This window comes from Triticum aestivum, chromosome 4B (genome assembly GCF_018294505.1).
Source record: "Triticum aestivum cultivar Chinese Spring chromosome 4B, IWGSC CS RefSeq v2.1, whole genome shotgun sequence".
NCBI lineage: Eukaryota > Viridiplantae > Streptophyta > Magnoliopsida > Poales > Poaceae > Triticum > Triticum aestivum.
The window spans coordinates 85852031-85864914 of NC_057804.1; positions in this window are offsets into that span (position 1 = coordinate 85852031).

Genomic DNA, 12884 nt, shown 5'->3' on the forward strand with positions numbered 1-12884 from the left:
CTTCCGGACTACCCCAAAACAGGCCCGTCTCTTTCCAAGATGTGAGCCGTGTGGGGATGCTAGATCGGAATTCGGGGTCCGCTACCCAATCAGGGTCACGTGGCTCGGTGATATAGAACCACCCCGATTGCCACCCTTTGATGGTTTCCACGAAGGCGCCCTCGAGCCATGTGACGTTGGCTATCTTGCCCACCATGGCGCCTCCACACTCCGCTTGTCGGCCACTCACAACCTTCGGCTTGACGCTGAAGATCTTCAGCCATAGGCCAAAGTGAGGCTGGATGCGGAGGAAGGCCTCGCACACGATGATAAACGCCGAGATGTTGAGGATGAAGTTTGGGGCCAGATCGTGGAAGTCCAGGACATAGTAGAACATGAACCCCCGGATGATCGGGTGAAGAGGAAAGCCCAGTCCGGAGAGGAAATGGGGAAGGAACACGACCCTCTCATGGGGCCCAGGGGTGGGGATGAGTTGCCCCTTGTCTGTAAGCCGGTGCGCGATGTCGTCAGACAAGTATCCGGCCTTCCTCAACTTTTTGATTTGCCCCTCCGTGACGGAGGAGGCCATCCATCTACCTCCCGCTCCGGACATGATTGGAGAAGGTTGAGGTGGGATGTGCGGACTTGGGCACTGGAGCTCGAGTACGCAGGAATGGATAAGCAAAGGAGGAAGAAGGCGTAAATGGAAAGGGTGGATCCTTATCCCCTTATATGGGCGGCCGAAACTATGAGCCCCCACCAGCCTAATAAAATTCGCTTATCTCCCAAGCGCTGCGGTTAAATGGCGCGGTTGGGTTACCCACGCCCGTATTGATGAGAATCCCGGAATAAGGGGACACGATCTCTGCTTTGACAAGACGTGCCAAGGAAACCGCCTCGCTAAACACGCTGAGGTGGAACAGTAAAACGATTTGTAAAGGCTTGGCCGTAGCGTGATGTCACGCTGCGGAATACGTCAGTAGATTAGATTTGTGCAATATTATTCTCTCTACGGAGGTATGTGGAACTTATTTTGCAGAGCCGGACACTATCCTTGTGTTCAACATCTTCTATGAAGTATTCGGAGGAGGAACCCGCCTTGCAATGCCGAAGACAATTTGCGCGCCGGACTCGTCGTCATTGAAGCCTGGTTCAGGGGCTACTGAGGGAGTCCTGGATTAGGGGGTGTCCGGATGGCCGGACTATGACCTTTGGCCGAACTCCCGGACTATGAAGATACAAGATTGAAGACTTCGTCCCGTGTCCGGATAGGACTTTCCTTGGCGTGGAAGGCAAGCTTGGCGATTCGATATGAAGATCTCCTCCCATTGTAACCGACTCTGTGTAACCCTAGCTCTCTCCGGTGTCTGTATAAACCAGAGAGTTTTAGTCCGTAGGACGAACAACAATCATACCATAGGCTAGCTTCTAGGGTTTAGCCTCTCTGATCTCGTGGTAGATCAACTCTTGTACTACCCATATCATCAATATTAATCAAGCAGGAGTAGGGTTTTACCTCCATCGAGAGGGCCCGAACCTGGGTAAAAACATTGTGTCCCTTGTCTCCTGTTACCATCCGCCTAGACGCACAGTTCGGGACCCCCTACCCGAGATCCGCCGGTTTTGACACCGACAATCTCCATTTGAAAAAAATGTGGAATAGTTTCACAACTAACGCCACCTGGAACACCACAGCGTAATGGTGTGTTCGAACATCGTAATCGTACTTTATTGGATATGGTGCGATGTATGATGTCTCTTACTGATTTATCGCTATCGTTTTGGGGTTATGCTTTAGAGACGGCTGCATTCACTTTAAATAGGGCGCCATCAAAATCCATTGAGACGATGCCTTATGAACTGTGGTTTGCAAGAAACCAAAGTTGTTGTTTCTTAAAGTTTGGGCTGCGATACTTATGTGAAAAAGCTTCAACTTGATAAGCTTGAACCCAAACCGGAGAAGTGCATATTTATAGGATACCCAAAGGAAACTATTGGGTACACCTTCTATCACAGATAGGAAGGCAAGATATTGCTAAAAATGGATCTTTTCTAGAGAAGGAGTTTCTCTTGAAAGAAGTGAGTGGGAGGAGAGTAGAACTTGATGAGGTAATTGTACCTTCTACTGAATTGGAAAGTAGTTCATCACGGAAATCAGTTCCAGTGATACCTATACCAATTAGTGAGGAAGCTTGTAGCGACCAGACCTCAAATAGTCTGATCTTTGTGCATCAGTGTCATCCCTTGATCGATAATGCTGACATGCACAATACTCAAGGATTTATAACAGAGTAGCAATCACACACTTATTACATTGAATGTCTCAAAAAGAACTTAATACAAATAATATGGCTTAATGCCATCTAAAACGATAACATCGGAAGGCTTGGAAGATAAAGTGAGTCCATCAACTCCAACGGCATCACTGAGTGAAAGATCACGACCTAAGGCACCTTACTCGTCGTCTGAAAAGTCTACAACATGAACGTTGCAGCCCGAAAACGGGTCAGCACATGGAATATGCTGGCAATGTAACACATAGAGTAATGAACAGGAATAATTGCTATCACTATATGCAACATGGCCGATGAAAAGCTCTATGGTTACAGTTTTGCATAAAGCCAATTTTTTTCCTACAACAAAGGATTAAATTTTATTTAACTATCATGGTGGTTGTTAAACATTGAGAAGGTTCACCCAACTCAATCCCAATTAAGCATCAACAATAAACCCAATCAAATTAATTTAAGTAACATGATGAGATCAACATGATAATCCAAGAACCAGATACTCAAGATGTCCATAATCGGGGACACACCTAACCATGATTAGTTTGTACACTCTGCAGAGGTTTGCGCACTTTTCCCCACAAGACTCGATCTCCTCGTTGGATTTCTCGCACTACATGGTGTTTGAGAAACGGATGACCGAGGCATAGTCTTTTAGCAGCATTAACTCCTTACTCTGGGTAGACAGTACCAACCTACATCCCCTACATCTGCTAGTCTACCACAAAAGAAGGTCACACAAATTACTCAACTATGCTAGAGCCCATAATAGCTTGTGGCTGCACACAGAAGTTTTTAGCATGAATAATCTTATGATCCCTTTGAGCCTGGGTGGCAGTCCATAGGATAATCACACGGTAAACCCCGGGATATCCAAAAAAACAGGCAACACTGGGTTCCCCAGGTGTCTCAATCCACCCAGATGTGTATTTAAATTGCCACCTTAAGTTAATCATTAATTAACATTACTCACATCTGTCATGGATACACTCACCCAATCCACGTCTACTAGCATAGCATAGCAATATAAGCAGTACGTAGAAGTAACTCCCGAAGGTTTAATAATAAACAGGTAAATAGGTAGTACCTCATCTACTTCCCAAAACCCACATGTTAAATAGATCCTAATCATGCAATGTGTGAGGGTTGAACTAATGCAATAAAACTCGGTAGTAAAGAGGTATGATCAAAGTGTTACTTGCCTTGCTGATGATCCGTGAAACCTAGAGACTCGTAGTAGCACGCTTCGCACTTCGGGTACTCTATCGCAAACAAACAAGCATACAATAAGCAATCAACTAGAGGCACGGGTAAAACTCAAATAAGAGATCTAACCAGAAAGTTCAACTTAAGAACTTTGGTTGGCAAAAAGAAACAAATCAAACGAAGCAACGAAACTCAAACTGCGAAAGAAACAAGATCTGTTTACTAATCTGGACTTAGGTCAAATTTTATAGTACCAAAATCTTGTTCAAGTTGGTTAAACAGAAAGAGGGCTTTGAGACGAAGAACTAGGCGCTTAAATCGCCTGATTCCGACAAACGAGCGAAAAGAAAAACTAAGATTCGGGCTGAAATCGTGATCGAAAATAATCGCGGAAAAACCCTGGAAAAAGAAAACTGATTCTGTGGCTAACGGGGGAACACCGTTCGTTAAAACAAACGTACGTACGAACGTCCACTAATTAGGTAAACCGAGAAAACCGAACCGATCTATTCTAAAAGAAATAAACCTAGTTTTCTAAAAAATCGAGCGGTTCTTAAAAAAACCGAATCGGCGGCGGCGACGGTTGCTACCTCTGGAGAGGCGCCGGCAAGGCGGGGGTGGCTACGGCAGGGTCGGCTTACGATGGCGGGGATCCGGGCGGCAGCGGCTAGGCGGTGGTGGCGACGGCGAAGCGCGGCGGCGGGGTGCAGCGGTGCGGCGGCGGCTTGCGGGCGGCGGCGTGGCTCCGGGGTGGCGACGATGGCGTCGGGTGGTGGTGGTGGTGAGAGGCGGTGGGGCGGTATTTAAAGGGAGGGGGGCTCCGGCGGCTTGGGGGAGGGGTCGAGGAGGAGGAGTCCTCCTCGGACTCGGCGGCGGCGGCGTACTCCGGCCGGACTCCCGGTCGGAGTCGGTCGGGCGAGGCGGCGGCGCGGGTAAGGCTGGGCCACTGGCCCAGCCAGGCGCGCGAACAGAATTTTTTTAAACAATTCCTCCGAAACTAAAACGAATCCTAGAAAATAAAATAAAAATCTAAGAAATGCCAAAACAAATTTTCACTGTCTAAATAAAATATTTAGAACGAGATGAACATTTTCTTGGCCTAAAATGCAATTTTTGAAAACGTGCAATTTTTCTAATTCAAATAAAACTGCAAATAAACTCCAAATAAAACTACTTATTTGATTTTAATATTTTCCTCTAGTATTTCATTTATTTTGGGAAAGTCATTTTATTCCCTCTCTATTATTTTGTATATGAAATATACGGAGAGAAAAATAATTAAGAACCAAACGATCCTCTTTTCAAAATTTGAGAAAACTCAAATATGAAAATATTGAAATTCCCAACTCTCTCCGAGGGTCCTTGAGTTGCGTAGAATTTCGAAGATCAACCAAAATGCAAGAAAATATGATATGCAATTATGATCTAATATATAACATACCAAATTGAAAATTTGGGATGTTACAAACCTAATGATAATGATCATGAAACTTTGGATCAAGTTACTACCGAACCTCGTAGGTCATCTAGAGTACGATCCGCACCAGAGTGGTACGGTAATCCTATTCTGGATGTCATGTTACTAGACCATGATGAATCTACGAACTATGAGGAAGCGATGATGAGCCAGATTCTGCGAAATGGCTTGAAGCCATGAAATCTGAGATGGGATCCATGTATGAGAACAAAGTGTGGACTTTGGTGGACTTGCCCGATGATCGACAAGCCATAGAAAATAAATGGATCTTCAAGAAGAAGACTGACGCTGATGGTAATGTTACTATCTACAAAGCTCGACTTGTTGTGAAAGGTTTTCGACAAGTTCGAGAAGTTGACTATGATGAGACTTTCTCACCCGTAGCGACGCTTAAGTCTGTCCAAATCATGTTAGCAATTGCTGCATTTTATGATTATGAAATTTGGCAGATGGGTGTCAAAACTGCATTCCTAAATGGATTTCTGGAAGAAGAATTGTATATGATGCAACCAGAAGGTTTTGTCGATCCAAAGGGTGCTAACAAAGTATGCAAGATCCAGCGATCCATTTATGGACTGATGCAAGCCTCTTGGAGTTGGAATAAATGCTTTGATAGTGTGATCAAAGCATATGGTTTTATACAGACTTTTGGAGAAGCCTGTATTTACAAGAAAGTGAGTGGAAGCTCTGTAGCATTTCTAATATTATATGTGGATGACATATTGTTGATTGCAAATGATATAGAATTTCTGGATAGCATAAAAGGATACTTTAATAAGAGTTTTTCAATGAAAGACCTCGGTGAAGGTGCTTACATATTGGGCATCAAGATCTACAGAGATAGATCAAGACGCTTAATTGGACTTTCACAAAGCACATACCTTGATAATGTTTTGAAGAAGTTCAAAATGGATCAGTAAGAGAAAGGGTTCTTGCATGTGTTACAAGGTGTGAAGTTGAGTCAGACTCAATGCCCGACCACTGCAGAAGATAGAGAGAAGATGAAATCAGTTCCCTATGCTTCAGCCATAGGCTCTATCATGTATGCAATGTTGTGTACTAGACCCGATGTGTGCCTTGCTATAAGTATAGCAGGGAAGTACCAAAGTAATCCAGGAGTAGATCACTAGACAGTAGTCAAGAACATCCTGAAATACCTAAAAAGGACTAAGGATATGTTTCTCATTTATGGAGGTGACCAAGAACTTGTTGTAAATGGTTACACTAATGCAAGCTTTGACACTGATCTAGATGACTCTAAGTCGTGATCCGGATACGTATTTATATTAAATGGTGGAGCTATCAGTTGGTGAAGTTCCAAGCAGAGCGTCGTGGCGGGATCTATGTGTGAAGCAAAGTACATAGCTGCTTCGGAAGCAGCAAATGAAGGAGTCTGGATGAAGGAATTCGTATCCAATCTAGGTGTAATACCTAGTGCATTGGGTCCAATGAAAATCTTTTGTGACAATACTGGTGCAATTGCCTTAGCAAAGGAATCCAGATTTCACAAGAGAACCAAACACATCAAGATACGCTTCAATTCCATCCGGCATCAAGTCACGGAGGGAGACATAGAGATTTTCAAAGTACATACGAATCTGAATATTGCATACCTGTTGACTAAGCCTCTTCCACGAGAAAAACATGATCAGCACCAAGACACCATGGGTGTTAGAATCATTACGATGTAATCTAGATTATTGACTCTAGTACAAGTGGGAGACTGAAGGAAATATGCCCTAGAGGCAATAATAAAGTTGTTATTTATATTTCCTTATATCATGATAAATGTTTATTATTCATGCTAGAATTGTATTAACCGGAAACTTAGTACATGTGTGAATACATAGATAAAACATATGGTCCCTAGTATGCCTCTACTTGACTAGCTCATTAATCAAAGATAGTTATGTTTCCTAACTATAGACATGTGTTGTAATTTGATGAATGGGATCACATCATTAGAGAATGATGTGATGGACAAGACCCATCCGTTAGCTTAGCATTATGATCATTACAGTTTCATTGCTACTGCTTTCTTCATGACTTATACGTGTTCCTCAGATTATGAGATTATGCAACTCCCGAATAGTGGAGGAACACCTTGTGTAGTGTGCTATCAAACATCACAATGTAACTAGGTGATTATAAAGATGCTCTACATGTGTCTCCGAAGGTGTTTGTTGAGTTGGCATAGATCGAGATTAGGATTTGTCACTCTGTGTATCATAGATGTATCTCTGGGCCCTCTCGGCAATGCTCATCACTATAAGCCTTGCAAGAAATGTGAATAATGAGTTAGTTGCGGGATGAAGCATTACAGAACGAGTAAAGAGACTTGCTGGTAACTAGATTGAACTATGTATGAAGATACTGACGATCGAATCTCGGGCAAGTAACATGTCGATGACAAAGGGAACAACGTATGTTGTTATGCGGTTTGACCGATAAAGATCTTCATAGAATATGTAGGAGACAATATGAGCATCTAGGTTCCGCTATTGGTTATTGATTATAAATGTGTCTCGATCATGCCTACATAGTTCTCGAACCCGTAGGGTCTGCACGCTTAACGTTCGATGACGATGTGTATTATGAGTTATGTGTTTTGATGATCGAAGTTTGTTCGGAGTCCCGGATGAGATCACGGACGTGGCGAGGAGTCTCTAAATGGTTGAGACATAAAGATTGATATATTGGAAGGTTATGTTAGGACACCGGAAAGGTTTTGGATGAGTTCGGGCATTTTCCGGAGTACCGGGAGGTTACCGAAACCCTCGGGAGAGTAACGGGCCTTAATGGGATTTAGGGGAAAGGAGAGAAGGGCCTCAAGGGGTGGCCGCGCACCCCAATGGGCTGGTCCGAATTGGACTAGGATGGGGCAGCGCCCCCTCCTTCCTTCTCCCCTCTTCCCCCTTCCCTCCTTCTCCTAGTTGGAATAGGAAAGCGGCAGAGGGGGTCCTACTTGGACCGGGACTCCAAGTAGGACCCCCCTTGGCGCGCCCCCTCTAGGGTCGGCCTCCTTCTCCTCCCTCCTTTATACACGGGGGCAGGGGGCACCCCACACCAAGTTTTGCCTTAGCCGTGTGCTCTGGCCCCCTCCATAGTCACACACCTCGATCATATCGTCGTAGTGCTTAGGCGAAGCCCTACGCCAGTAACATCATCATCACCGTCGCCACGCCATCGTGCTGACGGAACTCACCCTCGTCCTCAACTCGATCAAGAGCACGAGGGATGTCATCGAGATGAACGTGTGCTGAACGCGGAGGTGCCGTACGTTCGGTACTTGGATCGGTTAGATCGCGAAGATGTTCGACTAAATCAACTGCGTTACTAAACGCTTCCGCTTTCGGTGTAGGATGATACGTGGACACACTCTCATGTCTTGTTGCTATGCATCTCCTAGATAGATCTTGCATGATCGTAGGAAAACTTTGAAATACTATGTTCCCTAACAGTCGCTCCCGTGAAGAAGCCCAAAGTTGGACCTAAACCTGAAACTGAGTGCTTTTACTGCAAAGGAAGTGGTCACTAGAAGCAGAACTGCCCCAAGTATTTGGTAGATAAGAAGAATGGCAAAGTGAACAAAGGTATATTTGATATACATATTATTGATGTGTTCCTTACTAATGCTCGTAGTAGCGCCTGGGTATTTGATACTGGTTCGGTTGCTCATATTTGTAACTCGAAATAGGAGCTATGGAATAAACGAAGATTGGCTAATGACGAGGTGATGATGCACGTCGGGTATGGTTCCAAGGTCGATGTGATCACCGTCGGCACGCTACCTTTACATCTACCTTCGGGATTAGATTTAGACCTCAATAATTGTTATTTGGTGCCAACGTTGAGCATGAACATTATATCTGGATCTTGTTTAATGCGTGACAATTATTCATTTAAGTTAGAGAATAATGGTTGTTCTATTTATATGAGTAATATCTTTTATGGTCATGCACCCATGAGGAATGGTCTATTCTTATTGAATCTCAGTCATAGTAATACACATATTCATAATATTGATGCCAAAAGATGCAAAGTTGATAATGATAGTGCAACATACTTGTGGCACCGCCATTTAGGTCATATTGGTGTAAATCGCATGAAGAAACTCCATGCGGATGGACTTTTAGGATCACTTGATTATGAATCATTTGATACTTGCGAACCATGCCTCATGAGCAAGATGACTAAAACTCCGTTCTCCGGAACAATGGAGCGAGCTAATGACTTATTGGAAATAATACATACCAATATATGCGGTCCAATGAGTGTTAAAGCATGCAGCGGATATCATTATTTTCTCACCTTCACGGGTGATTTGAGTAGGTATGGGTATATCTACTTGATGAAACATAAGTCTGAAACATTTGAATAGTTCAAAGAATTTTAGAGTGAAGTAGAGAATCATCGTAACGAGAAAATAAAGTTTCTACGAACTGATCACAGAGGCGAATATTTGAGTTACGAGTTGGGCCTTCATTTAAAACAGTGTGGAATAGTTTCACAACTCATGCCACCTAGAACACTACAGCGTAATGGTGTGTCTGAATGTCATAATTGTACTCTATTAGATATGGTGCATTCTATGATGTCTTTTACCGATTTGCCTTTATCATTTTGGGTTTATGCATTAGATATAGCCACATTCACGTTAAATAGGGCACTGTCTAAATCCGTTGAGATGACACCGTATGAACTGTGGTTTGAGAAGAAACCTAAGTTGTCGTTTCTTAAAGTTTGGGGATGCGGCACTTTTGTCAAAGGGCTTCAGCCTGATAAGCTTGAACCCAAATCGGAGAAGTGCCTCTTCATAGGATAACCTAAAGATCTTTGTTGCTAAGAATGGGTCTTTTCTAGGGAAGGAGTTTCTCTCAAAAGAAGTGAGTGGGAGGAAAGTAGAACTTGATGAGGTAATTGTACCTTCTCTCTAATTGGAAAGTACTGGATCAGAGAAAACCGTTCCCGTGATGCCTACTCCAACTAGAGAGGAAGCTATTGATGATGATCATGAAACTGCAGATCAAGTTACTAATGAACTTCTTAGGTCGACCAGAACACGTTCCACACCAGAGTGGTACGGTAATCATGTCCTGGAAGTCATGTTATTAGACCAAGGCGAACCTATGAACTATGAAGAAGCTATGATGAGCCCAGATTCCAATAAATGGCTTGAGGTGTTGGGAAATGCAGCATGCAATTTCAAAAAAAATCCTACGCTCAGGCAAGATCTATCTAGGAGATACATAGCAATGATAGGGGGAGAGTGTGTCCACGTACCCTCGTAGACCGAAGGTGGAAGCATTAACTTAACACGGTTGATGTAGTCGAATGTCTTCTCGAATCAACCGATCAAGTACTGAACGTACGGCACCTTCGAGTTTTGCACACGTTCAGCTCGATGACATCCCTCGAACTGTTGATCCAGTAGAGGTACGAAGGAGTCGATGAGTTCCATCAGCACGACGGCATGGTAACGGTGTTGGTGATGTAATCCGCGCAGGGCTTCGCCTAAGCACTATGACAATATGATCGAAGGAGTAAACGGTGAAGGGGGACACCACACACAGCTAAGAAACAACTGTTGTGCCTTGGGGTGCCCCCATATATAAAGTAGGGAGAGGGGAGAGGGCCGGCCTAGGGCGCGCCCAAGTGGGGGGGGTCCAACTGGGACTCCTAGTCCTAGTCGTCCATCCTTCCCTTCCAACGAAGGAAGAAAGAGGGAAGTGGAGGGAGAGAGAGGGAGAAGGAAAGGGGGGCCGCGCCCCCTCCCCCTTGTCCAATTCGGACTCCCATGGGGGGGCGCCACCTCTCGTGGCCTGCCTCCTCTTCTCCCCTATGGCCCAATAAGGCCCATTACTTCTCCGGGGGGGGTTCCGGTAACCACTCGGTACTCTGAAAAATACACGAACCACTCTGGAACCATTCCGGTGTCCAAATATAACCTTCCAATATATCAACCTTTACCTCTCGACCATTTCGAGACTCCTCGTCATGTCCGTGATCTCATCCGGGACTCTGAACAATCTTCGGTCACCAAAACACATAACTAGCATAATACATATCATCATTGAACGTTAAGCGTGCGGACCCTACGGTTTCGAGAACTATGTAGACATGACCGAGACACCTCTCCGGTCAATAACCAATAGCGGAACCTAGATGCTCATATTGGTTCCCACATATTCGATGAAAATCTTTATCAGTCAAACTGCAATGTCAACGTACGTTATTCCCTTTGTCATCGGTATGTTACTTGCCCGAGATTCAATCGTGGGTATCTTCATACCTAGTTCAATATCGTTACCAGCAAGTCTCTTTACTCATTCCATAGTGCATCATCCCATAACTTACTCATTAGTCGCATTGCTTGCAAGGCTTCATATGATGTGCATTACCGATAGGGCCCAGAGATACCTCTCCGATACTCGGAGTGACAAATCCTAATCTCGATCTATGCTAACCTAACAAATACCTTCGGAGATACCTGTAGAGCATTTTGATAATCACCCAGTTACATTGTGACATTTGATAGCACACGAGGCATTCCTCCAGTGTATGGGAGTTGCATAATCTCATAGTCGGAGGAATATATATTTGTCATGAAGAAAGTAGTAGCAATAAAACTGAACAATCATTATGCTAAGCTAACAGATGGGTCTTGTCCATCACATCATTACACTAATGATGTGATCCCGTTTATCAAATGACAACTCATGTCCACGACTAGGAAACTTAACTATCTTTGATCAACGAGCTAGTCTAGTAGAGGCATACTAGGGACACAGTCTTTTGTCTATGTATTCACACATGTATCAAGTTTCTGGTTAATACAATTCTAGCATGAATAATAAACATTTATCATGTATAAGGAAATATAAAATAACAACTTTATTATTGCCTCTAGGGCATATTTCCTTCAGTCTCCCACTTGCACTAGAGTCAATAATCTAGATTACATGGTAATGATTCTAACACCCATGGTGTCTTGGTGCTGATCATGTTTTGCTCGTGGAAGAGGCTTAGTCAATGGGTCTACAACATTTAGATCTGTATGTACTTTGAAAATCTCTTTGTCTCCCTTCGCGACCTGATGCCGGATGGAATTGAAGCGTATCTTGATGTGTTTGGTTCTCTTGTGAAATCCGGATTCCTTTGCTAAGGCAATTGCACCAGTATTGTCACAAAAGATTTTCATTGGACCCGATGCACTAGGTATTACACCTAGATCGGACATGAACTCCTTCATTTGCTGCTTCCAAAACAGCTATATACTCCGCTTCACACGTAGATCCCGCCACGACGCTCTGCTTGGAACTTCACCAACTGATAGCTTCACCATTCAATAAAAATACGTATCCGGATTGCGATTTAGAATCATCTGGATCAGTGTCAAAGCTAGGGTCGACGTAACCACTTACCACAAGCTCTTTGTCACCTCCATAAACAAGAAATATATCCCTGGTCCTTTTCAAGTACTTCGGGATGTTCTTGACTGATGTCCAGTTATCCACTCCTGGATTACTTTGGTACCTCCCTACTATACTTATAGCAAGGCACACATCATGTGTGGTACACAGCATAGCATGCATGATAGTACCTATGGCTGAAGCATAGGGAATGGCTTTCATTTTCTCTCTATCTTCTGCAGTGGTTGGGTATTGAGTCTGACTAAACATCACACCTTGTAACACAGGCAAGAACCCTTTCTTTGACTGATCCATTTTGAACTTCTTCAAAACTTTATCAAGGTATGTGATTTGTGAAAGTCCTATCAAGCGTCTTGATCTATCTCTATAGATCTTGATGCCCAATATATAAGCAGCTTCACCGAGGTCTTTCATTGAAAAACTGTTATTCAGGTATCCTTTTATGCTATTCAGAAATTCTACATCATTTCCAATCAACAATATGTCATCCACATATAATAT